Genomic DNA, 26,075 nt, shown 5'->3' on the forward strand with positions numbered 1-26,075 from the left:
TTAAAAAAAAAAAAAAACAAGGAAAATATTCAGTCACTTATCTAAAGAAAAACTAAAGATAATTTGAAAATAAATGGAAATAACTTGAATTGAATTTTCTTTATAAATAAAAATTCCAAATTTCAGCCAAAAATTTGATGAAAGATTTCCTGAAATTTAGAATTTTCCACTAGTTTTCATGAATATTATAATATAAAGTGTAAAAATTATTTAAAATTTAGAAATTATAAATACATGTAAATTTCTGAAAATGATAATTAATTCTATTTCTTTTTGAAAAAACTTTATATATATTCCAGTCTCATAAAATATAATATTAATCATCTAACAAATTATATTTTTTGTCAATTTTTATATGAAAAAGGATATAATTCTTTAGCACATATTTTCTTTTGAAAATTTAATGATTTTAAAATATTGATGACAAATTATGTCTTTAAGATTCTTTTTTTTCTTTCCATTCAATAGTGAAATAAGATGGAAGATAGTTTTAATATTTTTTGATACATTATATAAAATAAGAATAATTTAATCAAAACATTGTGATGAATGTGCAAATTTAACAAAACACAATTTGTAAACTTTTATATATACAATTAACTACATTTTGGTAACCAGTTGGCTTGCCATAATTGATTATTGTTTAAAATTTCAATTATCTTATATAAATTTGTCTTAATGCCTTCCTCATCAAAATATTTTTAAACTTAATTTTAATAGGCATTTAACTACTATTAAAAACATTTCAGCACAGTGCTGAGCATTTTCCTAATTTCCTTTCTATATCTTTATGCATACAAATATATCATAAGAGACAGCAACAATTTTTAAAAGCGATGCACTTTAAATAAAATTTCACAAATATTTAGTTCTGAAGTTAAACTTTAATTGTAGGTACCATAAAATTTAAAAATTTTTATTAAAAGCATGTCTTGTATTGAAATGCACTTAATATAGAAAAATAAGCCACATCATCATACTTTGATTATCAAACTGAAAATAGCCAGTACAAAATATTAAGAACAACAATAAAAATTATTTAAATTTCACTTCAGTAAAATATACTGTTGATGTTAATATTATTGAGTCTTAATATAATTTTTAAAAATTAATCAAAAATAGAAAAAAAAATTATACAGCAAAAATGTACATTATTAAATATATATATATATATATATATATATATATATATATATATATATATATATATATATATATATATATATATATATATATATATTTTAATTTAAAGACAATGCAAAAATTATTTTTGAAATTTCAGCATTTTAGAAAATTATTGCTTGAAAATGCTAGAATTCCATTTAGCTTTTAATTCCTTAAAATTCTAATAAAAAAATTTTAAAAAATTACTTTTAAGTGAACATTTCTGTAGTCAAAATATAGATGTGCTAAGTTTGGTAACCTTAGGTCACAAATACACATTCAACTTTATTGTTGTTAAAATATTTGTTGAAACAGAAATCACAGATCATATCTAATGCATTGAAATTGGTCTTACTAGCACAAAAGCATATTTTACCAGAATAGATAATAATATAAGAATACAGAAAAAAAAAAAGAAAAAAAAATCCAGATAGAGTTCCGAGAGTTTACAATTCAATGAAATGTATTATGATTATATAACTTAAATAACTTTATCTGCCCTTCTAAACCTATTCAAAATGTTAAAATGCTTTTTCTAATTACGCTCGTGATATAATCTAATGTCCAAGTATAATTATCATTGCATAATTCAATGATAATTATTCAGTTTATTTTCACTGTTTTTACGAAATTACAAGTTAGAACTATTATTTATTGTTAAATTCCTGATAATGTTTATTTGATGTTTAAATTAAAAAATATACCTAAAATCGAATTGTTTTGAAAAATATTTCATGTCCACATTTCTGTTCGCCGGTATTAACTATTAATCGATCTCCTGTCCCAATGAAAGTGAAATCTCTGACCTTTTCTATTAATAAATAAACCTAACAACATTGCACTGAAAATGAAACTAAAAAAGACATTTCATCCGAATTTGACTTGAAAGTAAACATACAGCAACAGAGACTTCAAATACATCCGAATTTCGCGGAAACGATATCGAAGAATTGTTTATTTACTAACTCAGAGTGATGCCAAAAGAAAAACGGCAACTTTGCTTGAGAGGGGAAAAAATATCGTGACAAAAACAACATAAGAAAAAGAAGTATTTTTATTAATTTTGAATAACTTATTTGAAATTGAAATCTCTTCTAAATAAAATATGTATGATTTTCTAACAGTATTTCCAATCCATATGTAATGATAGATATCATAGAAAAGCAATTTCAAATAGCCATTTCATCCTTTTTTCAGCAGAAAATGTATCTTTTCCCAAATCAAAAAAGTCCTCAGTTCACATTAGAGCCAAATATTAACGAATCACTGCAAAGCCAGCCTTTTCATGCGGCATTAGTCAGTAAAAGCATTGTTTAACTCCGCGAGAACTACATGAAAATCAGCGAGTATCGAGTATAAGCAGAGATACCGAAAAAATGAAAGGATTTTAAGCATACATAATAATGGTAAAATTTTAAGTAAGATACTAAACACATTGTTGACAGTTCTTTTATGAATTATATGCATACTGTTCTTTCCGTTTCTCCCCTCCTTCCCAGAAGCTTACAGATTGAATAAATCTTTCTAATTTTTAAAAATATAGAGAAATATCAATGTATGTATGTGTATTGAAGCTCTATAAGACCTACTGCTTGACCAAGAGCTATCAAACTTGGCACGTACATACATTTAGAATGAGAATATGAACTTCAAAGCGATTCTTTTTTTTTATTTTAATTAGAATTTTAAGTAATTAAAAATTAAGCGAAATTTTGGTATTTTTAGGGAATAACTTCCAAAAATATTATAGCACAAAAACGATTTTTACATCATCTTAAAATTAAAAAAATTATCTTTTCGATTATTTACATTTTTTCGTATATTTTTTTCATTATTTTACAAGAAAATATTTCATTTTCGATGTAAAACTGAAATTGTTTGCCTTATTGCTCTTAACATCTCAATCTGGATTTTTAATGATGGTTAAAATATTAACATTTTTTTTTTCCATGTTAAGTAGATTTTAGTATAAGACATACTTTTAAGAAAAACGTTTAAAATTCTGTGGTACTCACCAATAAGATTTCCTTTCAAAATTAAGCAAGTTTTTTTTTTTTTTTTTTTTTTTTTTTTTTTCCTAATTTGCCCATGTTTTTAAACACTGCTGTTCTTCCCTGGGATTATTTGAATGTACAAAGAAATAGACAGAAAATTAAACAGATGCATATCGCAGTCTAAACTAAACGACATAAGACTTTTAAAATAGTATAAGTCAGTTTGAAGTCTAAAAATATTTTGCTAAGAAAACTGTTAAGAATAAATGCAAAAAATATTTAATTGAAAACTTTAGCAATTAATAATGGCAGCAAGACAGTAGGTAGCCCAAAGTGAATAGTTTTATATAAAAAAAATGTCATTCATACCAATCAGTGTAATAAAAATGTCTTCAGAAAACATGTTGTGGACATGTAGTAGTTTAATGTAGTGGATTTCTGAAATTATGAATTCCGAAACTTTTAGCAATAAATATTTTTCTCCCAATTTTTTTGCACGTTATTTTAAGCATTTTATAATTTCATTTAAAATATATTTTGAGATATTTTTAAAAAATTCATCTTCTAAATGTTTTATATAGGTTCATGTCCTTCCTAGTGTTTGGCAAAAGCTGCACGTTTTAATCCAGATTTATAAATTAGAACTTGGTGGAAAAAAACGTAAGCTCTTTCTAACAAATATTATTTTTATCAGTTTCCACACAAATACAAATATTTTTGTGTGATATTTTGAACCAAAGTGTCACAAAATTAATTATTTTAAAAGTATTGAATTTTAAAAAATTATTAAAATTTGCAAAGATTTAAAAAAGAGAATGTAATTTTATAAAAAAATTATTTTGAAAGATAATATCGCAAAACTACGATGAAATTTCAAAGTGTTTCCATATTTCTCCGAGTGACATATCTGTTTAATAGAATCGTCTCGTTAACTTTTTAGCTATTCGTTTTTTTTTTAATGACTTAACTGTCTATTTGTCTGTAATTTTAGCTCGTCTCTAACGCAACCATTTAAAATGTATCTCGTTTTTCATGCGAGTTCGCAAATTGTACAGACTAAGTCTATGGCAAAAGAGACCGACGTGCTCTGATTGGTTTACGCCTTGGCATATTTTTGGCAATGTTTTGCCAAAAAGATGCCATACCGAAATATATTTTTATAAAAATAAATAAAATATGTGAATTTACCCCCCCCCCCTTATTTTTTACGGTTTACATGTAATATTAATCTGGAACACATATATAGCAGAAAAGATCAAATCCTGAAACCTAAATTCTGGAAATATAAAAATTACAATTTATTAAAAATATTTTATGTGTGTTTCTTGTTAATATTGTTTTGATATAACTAGAAAAATTAGCTACGGAATCACATATTCCGTTACAGCTTACATATTTAAACGTTTTGGGCATTAAGTAATCATCTCCCCATATGTAGTGGATGGGAAAGTAACAAACGTTCAGCAACAAATTACACTAACTACATAAATTTTCTAATAAAGGCACGAAAATCACAGAAACATAAGAATTATTTAATTGCTGCATCATATGTTGAGTAATTACTTTCATATAGTTTATATACTTCTGTATATACAACATTAGTTACTTGTATTACTAGTATTATTAGTAATATTTATTATTATGATTATAAATTAGTATTACTAGTAATATTTAGAGAAAACAATTATATTAATAAAAATTAGATCGTGTTGATATTCACTCGTATCTTCCATAAAACTAATGAAAGGCGCAAGGTTTGAGACAAATCAGCGAAAACTACACTATTATGAGTGCCAAACATTGCCAAAAATATGCCAAGGCTTAAACCAATCAGAGCACGTCGGTATCCTTTGCCATAGACTGTCTGTACAATTTGCGAACTCGCGTTTTTCATTCCAAATAAATTATGAATGCGTTTTTTTTTTTTTTTTTTGTTCATTTATATAAATGGTTTACATAATTTGAACAATATTCAATAATAATAATAAATTTCTAATAACGTAAAACCTAATTTTCTCATTTTTCAACATTTGCAGACTTAAAAGATTTCAAAAGAAAAATATTTAAACATTAATATTTTTGAAATTTCCAAGCCATTTATTGATATGAAAAATTAAAATTTTAATCTATATATTTATAATAAAGCTCAATGTGTGTGTGTGTGTGTTGGCGCTCTACAGGCCAGACCGTTTGACCTACAGCTACCAAATTTGGTACATGTATACCTTGGAGGTTGGGAATGTGCACCTTAGGTTCCTTTTTTCGAATTTTTAATTAGAATTTTAATTATTAATTAAAAACTAACTTTCCCGCCAAAAAAATCTTCCATTTTCCCCACCGCCAACTTTTCCGCCAAAAAAGTCTTCCATTTTCCCCACCGCCAAATGAGTAAGGCTTCAGTTTTTTTTTCTCCCAACAGTAATGAGGCTAGGGTTAATATTTTTCGGCGGATTATTTCAAACGATTCTGTTTATTTTCTTAATGTTTGATGCATTTAAAATTAAATATTGTTAATTAATCGATCTTTCAGATTCATTCTGAAGTACTTTTGAATTAAAATAAAACAGAATAAAGGAAATTAAAAATTTCTAATCCGCATAGCGTTACCCCACCTGGAGTAGAAAAAATCACGTATTTGCGTTACGTAACTGGCGTTGAAAATTCACGTATGCGCATTGTGTTCTGAATTCCGCATTGTGTTGACAATTATTATCAACAGACGCGGACTGGATTTAAATTATTTTTAGGTTCGTTGTATGCTTTTGTAATTAAAATGTATTTATGTTAGTTATATATTTTTTGTATATGCTTATATTTCTAAGTACATCGTTTTTTAAGTAGTTTTTTTAAAACCTGTTTTCGACCGTTTATTTTAAACGATTCGTTTTATTTTCTTAGTGTTTGATGCATTTAAAATTAAACATTGTTAATTAATCGATCTGTTGATGATGAATCTAAGAAAATTTTGTTGACAAATTCTGGAGATATTACATAAATTAAAAAAGATATTCTTTAGTGCCCATAAAGTTTAAACGCTGAGTGACTCTATTTTCAGTAATCAGATTATTAAAAAAATGCTTTGTTTCAGTAAAAAATATTATTATATTAATTGAAGATTAATTCTTTCCACTTTAATTTAAAGCATAAATTCTACGGGTGCTAACAGAAAATTAGAGAGGTACATATTACGTTATAACTGAAGGCCTTTATAATATTATGAATGAATTATATGACAATCAAAATTTGAAGTTTTAAAATATTTTGATGAAGAAGCTATTAAAGTAGGAATTGCATAAAATATTTAATTATTAAAATTTTAACGAACATTAAGATTGGCGAACCGGCTGGTCGCCAAAGGCGGCTAGTTATATTATAAGAAGCACTTTCAAACATTAATGAAATGATAAAATTTGTATATTTACTACTATTTAATAACGTATACAGAGTTGCATGCACTATTATTTTGAAATTAATATTTCAATTTACTAAAAATAAAACTGAAAGTTGTATTTAGTATTTAAATACTTTTCAGGAATAATTTTGAAATTGATTAATGCAATGTATTTGATGAACATTTTACATATAGAGGCTCAAACAACCAAAAAAGCTAAAAAAAAAAAAAAAAGAGAGAGAGAGAGAGAGAGAAATGAAGAAAGAGAAATTGCTGTGATAATTCAGTATCAGTTTACAATTTGATCCTTGTTCTATATCCTTAGCTGCCTGATTTCTATGGATCCTTTACTGCGCTCAGTGAAGGAAGTATTATATTCTGATTCATGCGTTATGTGAGATTAGATTGAGCTTTCTGTTCATAAAGGTTAAAGCAACAAGTAAAGGATACACAAAAACAAAACAGATGAAAAAAATATTCAAATAGTTCAGTTTCAATTTACAGTCTAAACCTCGCTCTATATTCTTGGTTGTTATGCTTCTTTTATTTTTCTTACAAGGTTCATTAAAAAAAAAGTCAAAATATATATATTGCAATGGGTTCTTTTCATTCCTTCTTCACTAAATGTTTAGTGAAGGACAAAATATGATTGAAATATGTCGTATTTTGTATCACTCCCAAAACGGTATTTATTTTGTCATTCGACAACTCAATTATACATATGAAAAATAAGATAAGAAGAGATGTTTAAGAATCATTTCACTCTATAATTTTTCAAAATGTAATGCGATCTACTAAAATTGCGAATTATGATTTAATCACATTTTATGAGAGTGCAAAGGAAATTCATTTTTAAATTAAGTGGAGAAAAAAATATGAGACCTATTTCTATTTTTGCCCTTGGTACAATTACTGAAAACCTCGAACAGAGTACTTTACAACTGTAAGATTCAAAAACTGATTATAATCTGCTAAACCTTGAACATATCAATTTGCTTGCATACAGTTTTTCGTCGAGTGCAACCTTAAGATGTTAAAGGATCACTGCAAAATCACTCCTCAAAGGGTGGAAATATAAATTTATCCATCAGATCCAATGAGATTAGCAGTTCCAACACCAAACATTCGGTGGCAAAGACACGAAGAAAAATAGAAATAAACAGTCCGTTCAAAAAAAGAAGGGTGTGCAAAAATTCGATTCATTAACTTGGCATTTTATCCATCAACGAGGCCAATTATTTCAAAATGACAGAAATGAAACTTTTTTTTTCTGTCGTGTCGGCTCTTCTCTATTGGCGGAGATTTTCTTGGTAAAATGAAAATACAAAAAAAAGTGAAGACCCCATGACTCATATCTAATGAGTTCGGCTTACGGAGTTGTTTACTGCAATATCTTGGTGCCTCTGATAAACGTCTTCGGTTGGCGTTGACATGTGGATGAACAAACAGCTTCCGGGACAAGCACTCAAATTTGAATTAAAAGCCACAAGGGACATCCCTCTTGCTTCTTGTTTGATATTCCGCTTATTATCGCGTGTTAGTCGCACGAAATCGAGTGGGCGTATTTCAATTAAAACTAATCCTCAAGTTTCCTCCACCGTAGAAAAGAAACTTGCGATTCTCATAAGACACGTGAAGAGTGCAATTTAGTCTTGAAATTTGACACTGAGGACATGTCTAACCTTTCATGAGTTTCGTCGTATCAACATTATTGTACAGTAGCAAAATCCTATGAAAAATACAAGAACCATTCTGAACAGGAAAATTTTTTGAATAAAGTGAGCATATTTGCATTTCTTAAGTAATTTGCGATAATTAAGAAATGTGATACTTCGCAAATTAAGAGTAGAGACACATTAATAGGCACGATTATATATTTCAGTAAAGCTATTAAATATCTTAAGTGCCTCTTTAATCACTACAGCATAAAGCTTGTTTCCATTTATAAAGAATTTTTAATTCTGTCTTAAATAATGTAAACAGCCTTTTGTTACTAATAATCTCATACGATAGACTGTTGACATTTTAAGACAGCAATTTAATGATTTACATAGAAGGTAAGTTACATAGACAAGCCATCTTCATATATATGGGAACGAGTAATAACAAATGCAATATGCAACATCTACAAGATTCTCTGGCAATGAAGCAGTAGAAAAGAAAAAGGCATCAAATTTTGCCACCATGTTATACCAAATGCCTTCATTCTCTGAAACCGTCTTCTTCGCGATTATCCGATATATATCGTTACCGAATCAAGTTGGCAATGATATAAGCTTAGGCAGCAATCTCTCTTAGCACCCACATGATGAAAATGAAGAGTATCAACCCTTATCGGTTATGATCGTGACCACATCATTCCTTCAAAATGTAGTTTCTCGGTGAGTAAATCCATCTGTGTCCCAAATTTTGTAATGATCGTTCGTTGCCTTTACGCCCTCAATTCTGCCTAGATAATTGCTTAATTTTGTATTCCAGACCAAGAATATGAAAACCAAGACTTGTTTTTGTATCCAGTCATTGAATAATTATTTTATATTATTACATATAAAGAAGGATCGCGATTTGGGGCAAATATTTGTAATACAAAATGAAAAATAATTTTTGTATTCTAGGCATTGAATAAAAGTTCTGAACCGCTGCATATTAATGAGAACAGCAGAGACTTGGTGGAAGAGATTCCATTTAAAAGTCAGAAAGACACAGGCTTGAGACTTCACTCCACTTAAACTCTTAATGAATGAAAATCAAAATGGATCTCACGTTGTAATGGCATGGACATTGTAGAAAGTAAGCACAGGTACTACGTAATGTATATAAAGTACACTAACTTCACATACATAATGAATACTATGTGGAGCCGAGACTCGCGTTCATTACTTTTCAATCACAAAAATGACTCAATGTAGTAATTAATTTTCATTTTTTCGTTTTCAATACACTTTATTATGTATGAAAAATGCTTTGAATTATGTACTTAATAAAAAATGGATTTGGAAAATAAAAGGATATAAACATTTATAATTATTACAGTCGTCACATTTATCCTTTATTCGTATATAAAGGATAAATATATCTTTTTATAAATGTATAAACCACATTTTAACTTCTAGAACAATAACTTACATAGATAAATGATTTTTTCAATCAGTACCGTTTCTAAAAAGAAACAAAAAAAAATGCAAGTTTCTTGCACAATAACATTATATACTATCAAAAATATTCTTCTAATTTCTAAAAAAGCATTTTTTTTATTTTAATGTACTTTTTTATATCCATATAAAAGGAATTAAATAATCTAAAGGTTTTCCATGTGACTAATTCGTGTACGCGACACAGCAAAATATGTAATTTAGTATAAAAAAACATTTAGCATGCAACTTCTGTGAAATTGACATTTTAATAATAATTATATTATCTTAAAGGCAAGATAATACCCTATGGTTTACCCTGTTTATAAAAATTCTTCGATACCAATAAATAAATTATTCTTTGATTTGTAGTCGCGACGCTCGATAAAGTAAATATTAAAATGATCCAAATATTGCCAGACACACCCAACAAAGACCACTTACGTATCTTATCTCTTCACACTTATCATGCATAAAAATTCAGTAGCTTCTCATCATCCCACCCCATTTAAAAGCCAAAAGTGCTAAATAAACAACAAACTTCAGAAATATCTAAAATGTCAACAACGATAACAGAGCTTGTGACCTTATATATCAAGAAACCGTGAAAGCAGCACAATACCATCTTCAAAGACATTTTCAGCTGGAATGCTTTTTAATATTTTAATCAAGAGTCCTTGAAAGCAGGTGCAGAATTAAGCAAGCCCCAGAATGTCTCCACATTGGTTAAGTTATACTAGATTTAGTAAGATTAATCTAAGTTAAGTGGTGTTGTTTATTTGAATTGCAAAGCATGATTCTCTAATTTTATTCGCTTTCTGTCATATTTTGTTCTCCGTGTACAAATTATCATTTTTTAAAGACAGAATTTGAAAAATCCATCACAACTGCTTTTTGCTGATTGGTTTTTTTTAATCTGGTATTTTTATCTATTTTTTTTATGCCAGTAGAATTCTAATGAATATATGATTCCAATAATTTTGTATTGATCATAGCTTCATTATATTCAACCGCATAAAGTTTTAATATATATTTTAGAAAATTTAAATGACTATGAAAAATATTAAGTCACGTGTTTGAAAATTTAACATTTTGACAGTACACGTTTTTATCAAATGTTTATTTAAACAGATTATAAATAGTTGCAATGCTTTTCGTGTTAAAATAATATTGTAGCAGTTGCATTACTCTTATCTTCTCTTTTGGATACTAGATGGCGATGCCTGATTAGGCCACCCCATATGTCATCCCATAGTGCATTGCGATTGTAATGAGAATGAGATGTGATTCTGTGAAGCCGCGTGCGTGAATGTCTTGTCTTTGTTTTTGTGTTTTTTCAGTGTGTGAATGTGATTATTAAAAGAAATGTTCCTAAAAACATTCGTCCTGTTGCTTCCTGCACGGATCATAATAATCTACATACCACCGCAATATGTATAAAAATATCAAATCATATATATAAAAATAATATCACGTTTAAATAAACTATAATTGAATACATAAACTACTGTTAATATATACAAAACTAAATTCAAACAACAGTATGGGATTTTGTTATTTCAGCAAAAGAATTTATTAAATTTATTTATCCTAAAATGATTTTAAATATTGAATGGATATTGCAAAGGCAAACCAGAATTTTAGATTATATCGCATTCCATATAATCAAAGCCATTTTTTGAACAGTTTCATACGAATATATCTTTTAAAGCTAGTTCCGAAGTGCTGAATGTATAATAACCATTATTGTATAAAAGGGCCAGTTTAATAGTCAACCAAATTCAATTATTAGGGTTTTATCCAATGTAATAACACTAAAAGGTATAATTTTTCATGTAATTACAGAACAATGTTGTTTTACAAAAGAAGGGTACAGTACCTCTGTGAAATGAATCGTTAAGAAAGAAAGAATTATATAATCTATGTGGTACTTGTTTGATTTGTTGTTGTTATTGAAAGAGAGAAGGAATAATGTAAAATTCACTAAATCATCTTCAGCAGTATGAAATAAGAACTATTTAACGTCCAGATTTCAATCACCTGCAGAAAAAAACAGAAAGGAATTTTTAAAAACTGGAAATCTAAACTAATAGTAAAGATGAATGTGTGTGTGTGTGTGTGTGTGTGTGTGTGTGTGTGTGTGTGTGTGTGTGTGTGTGTGTGTGTGTGTGTGTGTGTGTGTGTGTGATAGAGTTCCACAGTGCAGACCGTGTAGATCTAGAGCTACAAAACTTGGAATATATAGTGATTTCTTTTGGAATTTTAATTAATTAAAAATTAAACAATTCTGGCATTTTTCCGCGATAATTTCCAAAAATAATTGTTGCGCAAAAAAATTTTACGCCGTTTTCAATTTAAAATGTCGTTTTTTTAATGATATCAATTTAATAGTCATGTTTAAATTGTCTAATAAATTTTTAATAAAAAATGAACCGGATATCTACGTTTTTAAGAGCGTGTGATGTCATTGGACTGTCTTCATTAGAAAGACTCATGCACACGATAAACAGAACTTGACAATTGAAATAACACGGCTTAAATATCAGACTATTTGGAGGTATCATGAAGATGGATAGCTAAAAAATGATTTATCTGAAATCATATACAATCAATATTTCCGGGGAACTGACTAGAACCTAAATTCTAGATAAATAAAAAGAATTTTAATAATCTTGTCATACAGTCACGCCTTTGCTGATATGCTTTACGGAAAATGCCATCTTAATTAAAAATCAGTGATCATTCTTTGTCTTTGGTGGTATAGTTTTCAGTCTAGTGAAAATAATTACAGCTTTGAGGGCAATGACAGGTTATTTAAATGAGCAGCAGAATATTAATATCTGTTTTTACGTGCACCAATATAGTAGTTTATCATATGAACTTTTTTCAGTAGATTTACTAAGACCTGTCATGCAAGGGCAATCTAAAATAAACAGAACTCCCCCAGGGGAAGTATGAAAAAGAAATATATTTTGATTCAGACCGATTGCTGGAAACAAGTTTTATCTATTTCGAACACAGTTATCTTTTTCTTTAAAGATAAAATATATATTTTTGCGGCATCTTTTGATTATGGGCATCCAACAATGCGTCCTATTATTCGCATGAATGATGAATGGGATAAAGAGTAGCATGGTCATCTAAGCTGCAGAAGAATTATTAACTTCAGCGTGGATAATAAGAAATAAATTAATGGCTAGTTAATTATAGTTCGTGTTTAATGGAAGTCTTCTGGTAACTAACTGATTCCTCGAAGACGGTTTAATCGGTTAAAATCAATACTTTGTATGCATCTTTTTAGTAAAAAAAGCTACTTTTATTCATGCATTATAAAATATGTAGTTATTAGTATCAAAACTGATAAAAAAAATCATGAACTAATTCTTTCTCATATGTTGCAGTGATTTAAATTTTATAACAATTTTTTTCTGCTTATTCTACAAAAATGGATCATATTAGTTGAAAGGGGTATTTATGAATATATTTCTAAAATAGTTCCGCATATTAAAAAAAGTTTACCACATAACTAGAAATTTAAGGTTCAAAATTAGCACTGAAAATTTTGACTGTTTGCTTCAGTAGAATAAATAAAATATATTCAATATTTGCAGACCAGGAGTTTTGCTCTCTTTAGAGTTAGTATTCAGTTAGATAATCTGCTTCAAATACTTAAGGTCAATATTTGGCCAAGATACATTCAATAAAAAAATAATTTTACTGTGCGAAAATTTCATTAAGTTCTTTTGAAGAATCGAATGAAAAATGCTTTAATCCTCACATAATATTCCAGATTTTCACACTAACAAATGTTATACAGTCCCTACTAATTTTAAATGTAACAATAACAGAATTGTAAAAAAAAAAAAGAAGAAAAAAAAAACAGTGTATCCGTAGTAATTTTGGATGCAATAATAACCGAATTGCAAAAAAAGAAAAAAATTATATCTTTACACTTTTAAAAGTAATTAAGCTAAAAAAAAATATATGCTACATTCAAGCTGGATTATAGTTGTAATTCTCTTTTTTTTATAATATTTTCATTTATTTGATATTTTTACAGCTCTTTACAACAGTAAAAGATAAAAATGATTTCGCCTATTCGTGGAGAAATTAAAATAAATCATATTCTTTATAATGATTGTTTCATATCTTTATTTTTATAGTAATTCTTTTGAAATTCATAGCACAGACGACTTCAAAATGTTTACTGTGATTTCCTAAAGTTTTTTTCATTTTAACGAATGCATTGATTTTCATTTTCTTTTGCATAAGTTCTGGACCGAAATTCGTCTCTCCCCCCCCCTTCCTTCGTTGTGCAATTTTTTAAAAAATGTCTTCGTAATAAAAAGCTGCTGTTGATGTTTTATTCGAACACAGAACTTTTGCAAAAAAAAAAAAAAAAAAAAAAAAAAGCATAGCCTATTTTAGACCTGATTAAAATAAAATCATCAATCCTCTTATTTTTAAGATCATTTGAATTCAGGTAGCTCGCAAATTATTAGAACAAATGAATTTCTCTTCCAAAAACGAGAAATATTTCGTCCCCCCTCCTCCCCTCCTTTCAAAAATCGTAATGATAGGCCGAGTTTGAAAAAATTCTGAGAAAATCGCCCTGTTCCCCTAACCTATCAAGGCGGGCGTCTCTAACGAACAAAGCATGCGCTTCAGGTATTTAGTCCATCACATTTAGCGGAAAAGTGAGAAAACTTTGTAGTCATAGCCCATCATAGTTTTATTAAGCAAGTGTTTGGGCCCTTTCAGTATAGATACAGTTAAATAGAATCCAACAGTTCAAGAGAGTGGGGTGCCTCCTTGTTTCTGATTTGGGCACGAACATTTGCTAAACCGTTATTTTCCAAAATTGGTGGATTGATTTAAACAATCCAGTCGCTTGTCCGAACGATATTACTTTCCTGGAATTCTCCCTATGCGGACACGATAAGAACCAGATATATGACATATAAGTCAAGGGTTCTTTCATTAAATGATATTCTCATTATTGACCAAAATTTTCTTCCGTGATCTCTTAAACATCAAACAAGAAAGTACGTCATATTAGCGATGGAGAAGCGTCTACGGGCAGATGAAGAAAGTAAAACTATCATCCGTCATGATTATAAGAACGATAAGAAAGAAAAAAAAATGAAAATTCTTTTGTTCAGTGCGAACAACGTGCATCACATTTTTATCATTAATACCTTAAAACATCCTTGATAAACTTCAACAACAAGTCAACATAAAATATGAAGATGTTATATTTATGAAAACGGATCATTAAAACAAAAACATGCAAGCAATTTCGTAACCCTAAAAGCTTTTAATTCATTTATATTATTTTTTAAAATTTACTATTAATTACAACAACTATATATATATATATATAATTATTTTTGCCATCGCATTTGTATAAATACAGCAACTTGAACAATGAAAAGTATTTAAAGTATCTTGAAAAATTTATTAAAATTTTAAAAAAAATAACATTTATATAATTAAAAACCTTTTTTTTATAAATTTTTAATGTTTTTTTTTTTTTTTTTTTTTTTTTTGTAATAATGTTTCTAAAATATTGGTGGAAAAGCTTAAAAATTGAATCTTGATAATTACTTAAAAATATACTGAAAATTTTGAAATCCTTTTTTAATGAGCATCTGCTACCCATGAAATAACTATCTGCCAAATTTGTAGCTCTAGGCTCAACGACCTGCCTTGTAGAGAGTCCACCTGATTTTTAAACATGGATGCCACAATTTACATATAAGATACTAACTTATAACGGTTTCATGATAAAAATACTCATTTTCTCATTTTTACTTTCTCGTACACATAGTATAGAGAAAAAACAGTGATCATCAAAAAATTCGAACTCGAGATTTTGATGAATCTCCATGTTTTAGACCTACCTGAGAAACACATTTTCGGATAATGTCCGTCTGTATGGGACAAAGATACTTCAGAAACACTTTAATCTAGACGGATAAAATTTGGTATGCGACTTTATGCAAATATGTAGATTTCTACCAAATTTTTTTAGAAAAATTCGATCAGAGGAAGTCTGTCTGTCCATCTGTTAGAATATAATTTAACACGATAATTACAAAAATTCACGGCAAAGGTTAATATTTCGTAAATATTGTACGCCAGAGCTATGCAAGGTATTCTGTGGAACATTTTTATTAGAGTATATGGGAGAAAGGTTTGTGACCATTCCCGCTGGTTTTCTTTACATAAAAGGAAAAGTCTATGAATCTAAAGTAAATCAGTCTATCAGTAATCAGTCTATCAATTTAAAGCGAAATTTTTCAATGATAAAGGAAAAAAAAAATCCAATTAAGTATTGTATTAAAATGTTTTCTTTCTTCTTCTTCTTCTTCTTCTTCTTTTTTTTTTTTTTTTTTTGCAATGTTTTTAAATTCTGCTTCTTGTCCAATGAGTTTTCATACTCTCGATATTTAGATTATTGTTTATCTCTGTCACACAACAAAAAAAGAGAAAATGCACCATCTTATAATCGTGGTAATAAGCTGAGTAAGCAATAATTTTATGACTTTTTATGCACTATATCTACGCAAATAAAGATAACAACAACAAGAATGTTCTGCGAAAAATTTCTTATCCTCTTGAAGAATGTTTTTATCATAATGTACTAAAATATGATAACCTTTATAGTCAATTAAAAAAAGTATACAAAATCTAAAGATTTATAGATGCATTTGTTCCCAAGTGTTCGAAAGATAAACAAAACATATGTTTTTAATGAGAAAAGGTCAAAATTTCCCACTCATTAATTAAACATTAAGAAACAATTTTATGCAGAAAAAAGAATAAATCTATGAATGAAATCGGAATTGAAAAAAAAAAAAAATAGATTCTAAAAGGCAAACCTGGCCACTCTAGGTTTGAAATATTCCGGCAGAATTCTTAGAATTGTTTTTTATTCTTTAATATTTTTTTATTTATGCAGAATTCTTAGAATTGCTTTTTATTCTTTATTTTTTTATTTTTATTTATTCCTTTCCCTCCGTCGTTTTCAGCACGCAGACCTCGCAGAAATGTATTTCATGTGTGGCCTTCCTCTTCTTTTCCCACGACGCTTACAACAAGGCCCCTGGGTCTGATTTCAGGACGCTGCTGCTCAAGATCATGGATTTCGGTGACTGACAGACAGCGGGGACATCAGTTCAATTCATCTCACTTAGTGAAAAAGAACACCATCTGATATCGATTTAGGTTCTTTAATTAACGGGTCCATTGAGTTGCAGTAAGGAAAAAATGTTCAGTTTAATACAAAAACTACGGAAGTCATTAATACTTTACTAACCACAAAAATTTATCTGTTGTGTCAGCAGGATGAAAACATATGAATTAATACTATAGCTGTTAAAACTTCTATATTCTTATTTCATATGTAACTAACTTTACTCAGAAGACAATAAAGTATTATAAAGGGAGCAAAATAAAGCCAACATTAAAGAACTAATAAGGATATTAACACATTTTGCAATTTAATTACTGTGTGTCCACCTTTTGCAATTTAATTACTGTGTGTCCACCACGAGAGCACTTCCAGACAAATGTCAATCTTTAAGGCGGTCGCTAAAGAAAGAGGTACTGAAGGAAGAGTTCATTTCGCATAGGTAGAAATTAATTCATTTCTTACATTGCTTACAAGGCGCCAAATTGGCGATATTTGCTATTATTGCATTTAATTTTTAAAAACAAATAAAAAAAATAATTTACTAGGCTGAAAATCCTTTGAATACTCAGAATATTGAAAATATCTGATATCCTTGTCAAATGTATACAAAGAACAATGCAAATCAAATAGAAAAACTGAATAATTATTTGTATGTCTAGCGATTGCCTAAGAAAAAAAAAATAATTAAAGTAGAACCCTGCTTGACAAAAAAAAAATCTTTTCATTTGTTTTAAATTTATGTAAGTATTTAGTATCAACTTCTCCGGAGCAAACTCGAGGTAATCTGTCGAATTTAACATAAAAACAATAGTATAATTAATCGTAATTATTTCATAATTTTTATAAAAGGTTGTTTATAATTTAATATGAAGTAAAATGTCCATTGTTAAATATGCTTAAAACTTTTCGAAATTTTTTTTATTTATTTTTTCTGAAGTAAACACTACTTTCCAAAACATAAAAACATTTACCATACCATCAATTTTTAGATTTTTAAAAAAATCTAACTTTGATTAGTAACTTATTTTTAATATGCACAAGCTTTCTGCAACATAATTAATTTCGAAAAGTTTATATGTAAAAGTATTCTGAATCTGAAAATAATTCAAGTGCTCATTCAAACGCGCACAAGAGGTCCCGGACTTAAAGGAAAACCCAAATAAAAAAACAGCAACATCGCTTTACATTATTTGCCGAAAAAAGCTTGAAATTTTGTTTTAAGATAATATTCCAGATTTATTATTTTCTCCGGCTTGAAAAAGAAATCTAATTATTTCAAAGAAAACTTTTTATCTCGAACTGTCATGTCAAATAATAAGATGATAAATGAGCTTTTCTTTTTAATGTATATCAGTAGTCATGAGCAGCGTAACAATATAGGATCCATAAATTCCTGCATTCATTTTATCATTTGGAGTTGAAAATTCTTCACTCCCAATGTCACTTCAAATTGACGCCAAGAAAAAGAAATAATTCCAAACTTCCATCCGATTCCTCCTATCTGAAATGGATCTTCCCCACAGAAACCTGTTTCTCTAATGCCCGCCGTAAACATAGATGTTCGTCTGGAAATGTTCTCGTGGTGGACACATAGTATATGAATAGTTTTTATGGATATGAATAGTATCTACTACTTTTATTAACTCATTCAATAACTTGTTAATTTAGATGAAATAAAATTTCTTATGGATATATTTCATTTTTTAATTCTAAAATTTAAGAATTTTTATTATCAAATTTGGAAGTAATGTCTATAATGATTGCAAATTTTAAAGGAGAATTTTTATGAATTCACCGATTGTTGAATTTTAATTTCTTCAAATTAAGTATTAATTTACAAAAGTATTTAATTAACAAAAAATAATAACCCGATGTCATCCGACACGCCACGTTGGTCATTAATTATAGTTAAAGATATTTCTGGTCTAAATAACTCTATACAAAAAAAAAAAAAAAAAAAAAAAAAAAAATGCTTCCTACCTTTTCCAATAACAACAACAACAAAAATGTTTACGCACGATGCTTTAATAGAAAGCAAAAGAAGTTTTTCAATACTTTTTTAAATAGCGTTGCAATAAACATACTCATCAACCTTAAAGTATTAATAACCCAATAAAATAAGCATTATTTGAGATCACATTAAAACTGGATTTATAGAGATGATTAAATTCATCCAGCAATGATAACTCTTATAAAATTAAGTAGAAATCTTTGGTAATTTTAGCAATCTCTAGTAATCGTTCCTCTGATTGTGCCTGCCTAACTGAGGGCAATTTATCATTTAAATTGTAAAACCGGTCGCGGTGACTTCTTTTTCTCCCCATTTCGGCACAACGCATCACACAACCAAATATGCTAAGACGAATCACCTTTGAAGTTCGTTTCGGTTCCAGACATGAAAATATCTCCATAATTAGAAATGGAAAATTTCTTTCTTAAAAATAAAATTTAAACGATTCCATTCCATTGTTAGAAAGAATATTTGAACACAGATGAGCAAAAATGAAACTTCTAATTTGTAGGTAATGGACTTAAAATTATTAAAAGACATCATCTGTGAATTGATGGCGATGGAAACTAAAACTCCTCTCATCTTTGCATATTTATATCGAAGTCTTTTATAGCGAATTTACTTATTCATTTTTCTCTGTTTTGAAAGTTCAAAAAATGAGAATACTGTTTACGCATTTAAGCAAGGTATTAATAGGAAAAATTATTTTTAAAAATGAGAAAGTTTATTTGTTTTTAAGAAGTAAACAACAATAACCTTTCATAATGAATTAATTTTTTTTCTATGTCTGTATTTATTCCAAAGTCGTCTCTACTTCAAGTTTTAAAATTTTTCAATGCATTATTTTATATTTATTAAGACTAGCTTAATATAAAAAAAAATTGCTTATTGTGCAACAACTACTGCTTTAATCCTTCTCCCAGAAAAAACTATAACCATGACCTTTTGCCTCAAATTCTTTTATTCGCATTGAATCTTATTATGCTTTTGAATTCTCATATTTTAGATAGTATTTTTGTATATTTATTTCAACATCATATAATATAATCTATTTAAAATATCAATTAATAAATCTATAAAATACTTATGCTTCAAAATAAACTTTTAAATCACAATGTCAGATACGAATTCATATAAAATTTGGGTCACAAAAAGAAAATTTAATACAAAATGTATGTCACAAAAATTAGCAACATGCCAGCAATTTTTTCAGGACATCTCTTATCAACAACTGAACTATTCTGGAGGGCGCTCATAATTCTAGATGAAAATTAAAGATATATCGTTAAGCATATTAGATAAAATATTGTTCGGATTTCGAAAGCTTTAACAAAAAAAATTTTTAACACAAAATTTTCACAAAAGCTTTTAAAAACTTTACATTCTATAAAAAAACTTCGCAACTGAAAATATTTATTCAAGGCAGAAATTCGATTTGCAATTACTCTACAGACAAGTGGATGATTTTCAAACCATTCTATGCAATCCAATGATAACTGGTCAATTAAGATAATTTTGAAAAATATCGAAATGCTACATTTTGCACAACGAATACTCAATAAAATCTTAATAAATGAAAGAAACGGACCTCCTAATTTATTATAAATTAAACGTAGAATAATTTTGTACGTTGAAATAGAGAGTTGTTCAAATTGAATTCATTAAACTACGAAAGACGTCGTCCGAATTATACGAATTCAAATCATTTCAGATGATACGTTCATTTGTTAAATAAAAAAAAAGAAAAAAAAATCTAAGAAATATAGAAAAAAAATTTATTTTTCCAGCACAATTTTATGCAAAAATTCAAATGATTCACGAAATAAAAGAAAACTGAAACTCTGTGAAAGTAAAATAATAATAATAATAAATACTCCCCCCCCCAACTTTTTTTAAGAGATGATTTCTACTGGAATTCAAACTTAATTCTGATACTGGATAAAGATATCATGTATCTGTGGTGAAAAGCGTATAAGACAGATAACAGCTACGAAACACGAGCAGTTGCTTATGTCTTGTGGTCATGTTACTCGGCTGCGAACCACAAAGTCCCAGGTTCTATTCTTGCGCATCACAATCCGCTACAGATCTATAAAGATGTAATATATTTTTGATCCTTGAATTTTAATAATGTGAATGCACAGGATACAATATTCATATAAAATGTTGAATCTTAAATAAATCGAGCTGTTCCAACATTTGTAACGTCAAATTTTCATAAACAAATGAGTGATCAGCCATTATTGAGTAGTCTTCAACAGCTTGGCTTCCTCCTTAACATATCTTGTTCCATGTGATTCCTGTTCTTTGAGTTTTTTAAAAGACCAAGTTGATGATGAAAACCCAATGTATGTTTTTCTCCTTCTCATTTTAGTTTATTTTTCCATTTTATTTTTTCGAAGTTTCGTGTTATTTTTTTATTTAGTATATGGTGAGAATATAATTTGAAACAACTGTTGCTCCTGTTTTGTTTCATTCGTCCAATTTGATCTAATATAATGGCTTCTATAGATTTCAGAGTCAATTAATATAAATAATCTTATATTTGTATTCATATATATAAAAGTGGATAGAAATTTTCTATAAACAGAACTAAAAAAGCAGACAATTTAGCCAAAATTTTTCAAACAAAAACTTATTAAAATTTAATGAAAAATAAAAAAGATGTGTGATAGAGGCAGGACACCGGGAAGTAATAATGGGAAAATTCCAGCCTTGTGAGAAAAAAGTATTTAACAAAATACAAGTAATCTTTTACATATTTGAATTTTTATTTAATTGGAAAAGAAACACGTTACGTTTATCATTTATATAGTTTTTATTCTATATAAGTGCCAGAAAATAAATAACATTATACATAAGAAATACATTTTCAGAATATAGTTAAGAAAAAGCTCATAGAAAATGCCATTTGATTCTTACTTTGTTTAATAGAAAATTATTGTGTGTGTGTGTGTGTGTGTGTGTGTGTGTGTGTGTGTGTGTGTGTGTGTGTGTGTGTTAGTGATAAAATCTGGACTTAGGGCAAGTGATGCGGATTCGAGCCTTAATTATTCCAACAGTGCATCGTTTGCAAGATTTTGGTTACTTAAATCCGTCGGATTCAAGATTGTTTCTCTGCTGCGTAGCGGAAAGTTTATTTCCTAGCCATCAGACAATGGATCAATATTTAAAAGTTCGATCCGAACAGATCTGGCATAGCTACAAGATAAGACCTTCTAATGCTGCTATATTGTTTACTCTTTGTGGAGTATTTATCACAAATCGTTTAAACCGAAGGCAGAGAGGGCACAAAAATTAAAATAAACTGAAAAATAATCAAACATTTCCCAAAGTTATAAAATTGCCTCGGAAAAGGATATCTAAATACGACTCGAAGAGTAAAAAAAAAATATTGGAGAATCTAGAATTCTTTGCTTTGAAATATTTGTCAATCTAGAATAAACACTGAATGGAAGGGAAAAAAAGCATGAGATTTAAAATTAAAAATTTCTTGCAACTTCAAAATGTAATCAAAAGGGAGAAAAGTTGATTTGTGTGATATAACCCTTTCGGTCAATGTCAACAATATACCAAAAAACATGACGTACTATGGACGAAAGATGCCTCAATGAAACTTCTCACAGAAATGAATCCACTTTTTTAAAAGAGCGAGAATCGAAAAATATTCTTGGTAAAAAAGTGCATTGCCACATAAAGCTTCTCACATTTCAAAATAAATGCCATGAGAGGTGAATGAAGAACAATATTTGCTTGATGAAATTGTTAAACCGAATTCCTCAACAAACGGCAACCAGCTAATTAAAGAACTCAAAAAAGATGTGTCGACATCAGAATTCGAAGCAGATACTCATCGGATGGCGCGCGTGTTGAATCCAATGTACACAAGAATGGACAAAGGACCTCCTTGTCAGATGTGTCCTTTTACATCGGAAAGGAAGCAGGGGAAAGTGAAGACGACCGTCCAACCCAACGGCCCGGTTTGTCATCCTACACAAGAGACCTATTTCTTTCCGCCGGAGTCACGACCCAAAATAGAAAGAAGAGAAAAAGAATGCCGTAGCGGGGGTTGCGCATCAGACACCGAAGGACACTTTCTAGACTTCAGGAAGTGCACTTTTTTTGACACTTTGCGGTAAATAACGATGATCAAGCAATATTGCAAAACTTGTGAATGGGCTAGACGCTCACACCACCGCTTTTTGAGAAAGTTTGCCGTTGGTTCAACTGCACACTTGTCTCGATGGCTGCAATTAACTGTGAAGTGTGCGCAAATATTAACAAAAGCGGCGGAGCGATTATAAAATAAATCTTAAATGGCCGGGTAATTAAAAGGAAAAACCAGTCTTTGTCTGAATCTTGAACATTTAAGAGAGATCATTTACTTAATAAAAAGATACAAAAGAAGAGCCGTAATTAATTTTTCAAAACATTAGTCGGGGAAGAAAGATGCGCATCACAGATTTTTAAAAAAATCAATGTAAATCCATACCATTTTCAGTTTGTAAGTACTTATTCTTCCGTTCGCCATAACTCATCTGTATCGTTAGTAAGCGAAAAACTGAGAGGGGGGGAGAAAGTTATTTCATTGAATAATTTAAAGACTTGTCTTGAAATTGGTTTGAATCTAGTCAATGAATTTCCTCAGAAGAATGCGATTTTTTTCACTGATTAATCGGTATATTTGAAAAATAATTGTTTCTCCTGATAGCTGACGGTGGGCTTACATTAGATAATACAAGATTTTTAATACCCCTCCAGCCGAATATTTATAGAATTCATAATTTTAGATCTTAATTAAATTTAATATTTATTAGCTAATGTCTGCTTCATGATACACTCAATGACGATAATGTTAGTTTCAGTTTTGTGCTATGAGAGTTCCAAAATCGAAATCCAAGAAACCACCACCTGTGAAGAGATGGTGCATGACAGCATGATTTAGGATAAACAACTGATTTAGCATAAACACGTTACAACATGGATATTTGGTGAGTGAAATGTCTCAGTTCGTAGCTTTATCACATGCCTACCCCCAAGCAACTTCTATATACTTTAAAATGAAATGTTATAATATGGCAAGAAAACAAAAGCACAGCATCGATATACTGCATATGTGCTCAAGAAAAATACAGTTAAAGTATTCTTGTTGTTTTATCTATAAATAAGAAGGAAACCAAGTATAACCAAACCTGTTTTTGTGCATTTTTTTCTGCGATATATGAATTCCAAGGGTGCTCGCATTATTACATTATTGTAATGTGTTCTATCAGTGTACATACGTACACTAATACAATGTGTATGGTATTCAATGTATGTATATTTCACGTCAACTAATCCCAATAATCAAAATAGAATAAATAATATATTCCAAAAATAAATCAGCTCTAATATCTTCAAGTGGTGAAAGGGCTTTTGTACCAGTTAACCACAAGAAGATTTTTCAGGCAATTTTTTTTATGTATTAAAGATAGTTCTTGGCAAACAGTTTAGTTAAGCTTGCCAACTAAACTAAATATTACAGGTTCTTTCAGAACTCACATCAATGTTTTAATCACACCATCTTTCGCAGCTTCACAGCTAGTAACTAAAAATTAAGTACTTCATTCTTCGAACTACACAAATATAGATCTTAATATATTACTAACAGTAGTTTTCTTTTCGTTATGAAAATTAAGCATTCATTTTACAAGGTAATATTAATACTCAATATTAGAACAAATAATAGGCTTATTTCCATTTGGTAATATTATATTTCAAAAAAAATTAGTAATGTGATAAAAATCTTCTATTTTCAAATGCATACAATATAGGAATTCATTAACAATTCTTACAGAATATCAAATCCACGATGAATAGAGTATCATATCCATGATGCATAAATTTTTAAAGAAAAATATAGTGAATATCAATGTCTATATAAAATATGATATCTTTTCCGAGAGGAATTGAAAATAAATAAATTATAGTAAAAAGAAAATTGAAATTTTCAAAGTATTACATGAGATTATATCATAAGTTTTAGCTACAGATAGATAAAATGTGTGGATTTTAAACTCTTGCGCAAGAAAACGAGTTTTCCAAAGGACAAAAGTCATTAATATAAAAGATTTCTAAAAAAATTTACTCAAAGAAGTCTCAACAAAAAATAGAACAAGAAACGAATAATTAATAATATAAATTGTAGAAATATTTTAATAGAAAGAAATACAAATATTTGCGTTGATGTACAAGAACAATAGAAATTGAAATTGTCAAAGTTTCAGTTTTCAATTAATTATTTCGCGATAATTTGTTTTTAACTGTGACAAAGATTTGGGTGTTATCATTATTGGGTATATAAATTATATTAGTAAATGATAAAATAACTTTTTTCTTGTTTTATTGTCATTATATTTTTGTTGAAGTTAGTATCTAATTGTTTTAATTTTACCAATATGAGATGAAATATTTCCCGAAGAATATTTGTATGAACAGATAGGAAGATGCTAAAGTAAATTTAGGATCGTTTCCCATTCTCATTTCACATTTTTTTCAAACGAATGTGTGAAGAATACCATACGGAATTGAATCCACTAGCCTTCATTTCTATAATGGTTCTTCATTCTTAGCAATTAATGCAAAAAAAAAAAAAATATGCAAAAATATGCTTTAATGCAAAAAAAAAAAAAAAATATTTGCCTAATTTTTGACGATGATTTCTATTATCCAATTGAAATTGTCTTCAATCAGATATTTCATATCACGAACTAGCATTAGCAAAATAAAGAATAACTATATGTCTTTTTCAAAACTGACCTTTAAATGTCCATCTAAAAGTAATTAAGAATGATACGATTCATCTGCATAAAGGATGGGAGCCGGTATTCTTTATTACATAAACAAAATGACAATCATATTCGGCAGAAGTGGCAACGTGATCAAAATCATAATTCCTGTATGTCTAAAATTACGCAGGCGGTCTGTATTTATGAAATAAAAATGGTGCCGAAGATAAGACCAACCATTTAATTATCTTGAATGGCAACGGTCAATTTTCTATTTTTGGGGGTAATAAAATTGTAATTAGTGAACGGAATGCACCAGCAATCAAAATTTTATGTTAATGACATGTACCAAGTCAAGTTTTCAAGTTTTGAAATTTCAAAAGTAGCGAGTCTTTTATAAGTAATACCGGTCATTAAAA

At 28.6% G+C, this 26,075-nt stretch overlaps 1 protein-coding gene across 1 annotated transcript in view; it reads right to left on the bottom strand.

Annotated features, from left to right (window-relative positions):
* The window catches only part of LOC129965619 (collagen alpha-1(IV) chain-like), a 124,879-nt gene that overhangs the window by 50,622 nt on the left and 48,182 nt on the right, over positions 1-26,075 (bottom strand). The window lies entirely within an intron of this gene.

The sequence above is a fragment of the Argiope bruennichi genome, chromosome 4, assembly GCF_947563725.1.
Source record: "Argiope bruennichi chromosome 4, qqArgBrue1.1, whole genome shotgun sequence".
NCBI classification, from domain to species: Eukaryota; Metazoa; Arthropoda; class Arachnida; order Araneae; family Araneidae; genus Argiope; species Argiope bruennichi.